Here is a 5,694-nt window from a genome sequence, read left to right as displayed (position 1 = left end):
CTCTATTCTAGAACTATCATCATTTCTCTAATGTTCATAGAGTTTCCAAAGGCCTGTTGTTTAGTAAGTGGATGCCAATCCTGCTTCCAAGCTTGTCTTTATCTGGGAGCTCTACCAAACTCATTATGGTTAACCCACCACAGAGAACCATTATGGCATTTGACACACCAGTGGCACAGCAACCCCCAAGTTATTTCAGTACAGCAAAAAGACTGACCAGTGCTGTACTACTTAGAACAATGTTCTTTTTAAAAAATTATTTTAATTGAGACTTTAATGGAAATTTATAGAGAACTTAGATTTCCGTTCATTCATTGTTGCATTTTCATCCCTACACATCCCCTACCCCAGTTTACTTTATGGTTAGCACAGAAATCCAGAATTGAGGTTGCATAGAGAAGTGTACTCAGGGTGGGGGGTGGGGGGAAGGGACTTGGGAATTGTATACTACTGAAGGAATTTTTTTTCTTTTTTTTTTTTTCTCTCTTCGGGGGGGGAAGCGAGCTGGTGGGGGGGGGTGGGCGGGGAGAAAATTGCGGCAATGAATGAATGGAAATTCAAAACCTCTGTAATAAATAAATAAATAAATAAATAAATAAATAAATAAATAAATAAATAAATAAATAAATAAATAAATAAATAAATAAATAAATAAATAAATAAATAAATAAAATATTGTTGCACAATTTCCTCCCCCAGTCCACTTTGAAATGCAGCTTTTATTCTGAACTGTTGTCAAGCAAATAATACTTAATCATGTATTCCTTTAGAACTGTTGTCATGCAAATAATACCTAATCATATATTCCTTTTAAACAGTTCTGTCCCTCATCTGTTTCAATGCAGTGTACATTACTTATCTCCTCTTTTCTTCCCCCCCCCCATTCCCACCAAGAACAATATTCTTTTCAAACACAATTAACACTAGTACTGAAGGGCTGAAGACCTGAGTGCCCAAAGGACTTTTGAATACAAAAGCCCGCTTACTAGGTCCTGATTGATTTAAACAAGAGGCTTCCAGCCACACTGATTGTTACCTAAGCCAGGCAACCAGTTAGTTTATACATGACTAGGGGGTGGAGGAACAAAGGAAGAACAGCTTACACAGGATTTTCAACTAAATCGAGAGAACCTATCCCCTCATCCAGCTCCTGGAAGCAGTTTTTTCTGCTGACTCCTATAGGGTTGCTTGACCGCCTCCGTGTTCCCTTCGCGGCGCGCGGAATCATGAGGGCGAAGTGGCTGAAGAAGCAGATGTGGAGGCTGAAGCGAAAGAAAGTTGAAGCAGGGATCCAAGTCAAGTATGTTGGAACCGAGAGAAAATGAGAGGGGCCGCCAGCTGCTGCCCCACATGACTTCACCTCTTGGAAGAATTTTCTTTTTTGTGAATCTTTTTGTAATTTTTTTAAACTGAAAATAAAGTTTATGAAAAGAAAAGCAAAAACAACAACAAACAACAAAAAAAAGAGAGAACCTATCCTCCAGAATCCAACTGCTTCATACATGAGCCTTCAACCTTCAAAGGAGTATGAGAAAAGGATAAAAATCCTGATACACACTATTCCCAATAGTAAATCATGCAGTATTCCTTTTTTCTATTCACAAAACTGCTTCTTGGTCTATGTACTGGTGTCACATGAGCACAAGTATATGATCTGGAGTTATCGTTATTCTCAGTACTAGACAGAATTCGTTATGATCCACACAGTCAAATGCTTCTTGGAATAAAACTGTCATGATTTTCTTTTAAGATAAAAAACTTTGATTTGTGAATGTAGAATAATTTAAAATTAGAAGAAACATCCACAAAAATGTATAAAAATAAGAATCTACAAGGAACAAATTATGAATCTAGGAAAATAAGAAGCTGTCAAGATTCAATAAAATATGCAAAGGTTCTAGGGATGAGTGAACTGAAATTCTTTTACATTAACCATTTTGAATTGAAAAATCATGTGAACTCCTCTGGTGGGAATTACAAATTAAAGATGAAATGTGACATGATCATTTTAAAAAAGAGCATTTCAAAGTATGTGAAGAACAATGTTGTTAGTGATTTGACAATATCCATTTAGAAAGCCTCTTAATTCTATTTCTTAAATTTGCAAACTAATCACTAAAGTAAAATATATTTTTTTTAAATGAAGATTTCTACTAACTTCTGAGCTTTGATATTTATCAAACCTGTGAAAAACACTTCAATCAACATATTCTAATTTACTGATGATTACTAGTGACTGGGATGCAAATTGGAAGAAAAAAATGTTAGCAAATAGACAATAGGGCCAGATGAACAGATGCTCTGCTGGAGAAGGAGGAACAGTCTTCTCCTGTATGAATCAGATCTAATTTGATGGTACACACACACAAAAAAAATAATAAAATTTAAAAAAACTAAAAAAGAAAATAAACAGTTGGAAAATATGACCTTGGGAAAAAAATAATGACAAAGATAGAATGATGACTAATTGCAAATACCAATTATAACATGCATGGATCTATACATGTGGTTCTGGCTCTAGCTGACTGGACTACGTAGGCATCAGTGGGAAGCAGTTATTGAGGAATTCATTATCGTCAGAACAAAGTCAAGGGTCCACTGTGAAACAGACCATCAATTACTTATATGCAAGTTCAAACTGAACAAAGTTTCAAATTGAGTCTGTGAGATACAAAATTCAGATTAATATGGGGAAGGAGGAGCATGTGGGAAAATAATGGATAGAGGACAATACATAGGAATGAGTGAAAGGAAAGGCATTGAGAAAGGAATGGATAATTAGAATTTATGAACATGACAATTAGTAGCCTTTAACCGGACAAGCAATACAAAGTGATACAGGAGAGGGAGGAAAATGTGCGTGAATTAATGAATGAAAATCAACCTCTTTATAAACCTTCATAAAAACAAAAACAAAGCAACTACACAACAACGCAAAGCGTGACTACATCTCCCCTGCATTTAGAAACTGTCAAGATTATACTTTGAGCCCTGAAGAACTAGTGATCAAAGACTATTAGTTGTTGGATGACATTAAGTCAGCCGTATATGAAAAAGAGAAAGATCATTTAAAATTACATCAAAATGGATGTCAGGAGATAATTTAAAACTGACTGTAAGGGTTCCAGTTTCTCCACAAACTCGCCAGCATATGTTGCTTGCTGTTCTGTTAAATTTTGCTATTCTGACTGGAGTGAGATGTTATAGTTGTTTTGATTTGCATCTCTCTTAGAGCTAGGGATTTTGAACATTTCTTCATGTGTTTGTTGGCCATCTTCATGTCTTCTTTGATGAAGTTTCTGTTGATATCCTGTGTCCATTTTTCAGTTGGGTTGTTTACCTTTATCTTGTGGTGCTCAAGTATTTAATAAATTTTGGATATAAGTCCTATTTGGGTGAAAAAAGATAGGGGTTGGGTTTGGTTTGGTTTCATTTAAGATAATTCAGCCTAGTAAATAAAACTCTCATCTGAATGCAATACGAATACCTTTTCTTCTTCTTTTACTTTTGGCACTTTTGGATATATTCATTTCCTATATTGTTTTCTGTGCTACTATCACTGTCACTGGTTTGTTTTTGCCTCTTTCGCTTATTCATCTGATAAGGGTCAGAGTCATTTTGTTGCTGGTGTGTCCATTTGTAAGAACTGGGTCCTGCTTCCAGATCTGTAACAGGGTTTAGTGAAGATAAGGATGTGTTATTCAGAAGTGGCACTGCCATCTCATAGTAGGGAAGCTGAAACATTGGATTATATGCATTCCACTGCTGAGCAGATGGGCGAAAAGGAATCAGACTGAGCACAACTTTTACAGAGGGAATAAATATTCTTGAGGTAAAACCACATTATTAGTTGAAATAAACTGTGTGAGAACTGAAGATCTGCCCACAAATTCTTCATTTATATAACTATATGAATTTATCTTAACACAGCTCTCAAAACTTTGACTAGCTGGTTCAGAAGAGCAAGAACTCCCAAATCGATATTGCACGTTTATTGGTCTTCCATATAAACAGATTCCATTTGACAAAGCTATGAAATAAGGCACTGACTAGGGGTGTTTAAAGCAAACAAATCCAAAAGTCTTCAGCTTTTCTTCTCTGTCTTTGCATATAGTCACCTTAGTTAATGGTCCAGCCTGAAGGAAAAGCTCATAAAGAATCTCTTCCCGCACTCAAGCGTCTAAATTCCCCACAAACAGGGTCCTGTCCGCCTCGTCCTGAGCCGGAAACATGCCTTCAGCGTCTGCCTAAGGATGGAGTACAGGTTATGACTCTGCCCAGTTTTGCTGCACCTCCAGGGCATGGGAGGCGGGGCTGGCCAAGGATGTTGCTTTGAGAAGTTTGGTGCACCTTACTCAGACTCAAACCATACTATTTTCAATTGTCTCTTATGTGGGTAAGTTGGACAATGAACAAGAAAGACCAAAGAAGAATTGTTATCTTTGAATAATGTTCATGGCAAAAAAAAAAAAAATATTGCATGTACCATGAACGGTCATGAGAATTAATAAATGTATCTTGGAGAAAGTGCAGCTGGAATGTTCATAAAGTGAGAATGGTAAGACTTTGTCTCACATTGTTGTTGTTATGTGCCGTCGAGTCACTTGCGACTTATAGCGACCCTATGTACAACAGCCCTAAACTCCGCTCTGTCCTGTGCCAATCGTACTATCTCTGACACACCCATCCCAATTATCCCAGTCACTGAATCAATCCACTTCATAGAGGGCCTTCCTCTCCTGCGCTGTCCCTCCACCCTCCCAAGTATGATGTCCCTCTCCAAGGACCGGTCTCTCCTCACAACATGTCCGAAGTATGTTAGACGGAGCCTCAGAATCCTTGCCTCCAAGGAGCCACCCGGTCTTGGAGAAAGTGCAGCTGGAATGTTCATAAAGTGGGAATGGTAAGACTTTGTCTCACATACTTTAAGTATATTATCAAGAGGGACCAGTCAGTGGAAAAGAATACTACACTTAATAGAGAAATGAGTTGATATAAGAGCAGGAATCTTGAGGCTAGTGTCAGATTGGGCAATGTTTCGCTTGATTTACAGAGGGTCTTTCTGAGTGGGAGTGGAATTAATGACATCTAAGAACAAAGACATCTAATAGACATTATGTGCCAGGAAAATACTGCAGTTACAAGTATGCAATTCAGAGGAAAAGCTTGTAAGGTTCTATGATATCTGAGCTTTGGAGAACATGTGACATTTTACCAAATGGAGAAAGGAAAGCAAAGAGTCAATAAGCATGTGTCTCTCTCCTTCACAGCATTCTAAAATCCACAAGGGCAGGCTGTGATTTACACATTTTTAAAAAATGTAATGTCTAACTTAATGTCTCCATGTAGGGGCCCACAGAGTATCCGTTACATGCATGAATGATAAATGTTCTTTTCATTTCTGAGCAATAATAAGGCTATTTATTTTCATCTTCATTTATCAGTGAAGAAAGAAAGGCACTAAATGATTTTATTAAGATGTACTTTGTACCAGAAATAACAGCATGAGCCCACTCATGCAGACATAATTTTAGAAGGTGTTGTCTTAGGGTGGGTAGTCACAGCATAGAAATCCTGGAGGAGCAATGAAGGGAGACAAAACTGTGAACAACCTGAGTCAAAGGCTTTGGGAATCATGAAGAGTTGGATTGTTGAAAATCATTGTTTCATCAAGGTTAAGGAAGGGAAAGACTA

At 37.4% G+C, this 5,694-nt stretch overlaps 1 pseudogene; it reads right to left on the bottom strand.

The window, feature by feature from the left end:
- Positions 1-1,099: 1,099 nt before the first annotated feature.
- On the bottom strand, positions 1,100-4,232 carry LOC102857431 (annotated as a pseudogene).
- Between the last annotated feature and the right edge of the window lie 1,462 nt (positions 4,233-5,694).

This window comes from Elephantulus edwardii, unplaced genomic scaffold, assembly GCF_000299155.1.
Source record: "Elephantulus edwardii isolate Elephantulus edwardi_28Jun2011 unplaced genomic scaffold, EleEdw1.0 scaffold00112, whole genome shotgun sequence".
In the NCBI taxonomy this organism is placed as follows: Eukaryota; Metazoa; Chordata; class Mammalia; order Macroscelidea; family Macroscelididae; genus Elephantulus; species Elephantulus edwardii.
The sequence above is the reverse complement of the archived record's forward strand: the minus strand, read 5'-3'. Positions and strand labels throughout refer to the sequence as shown.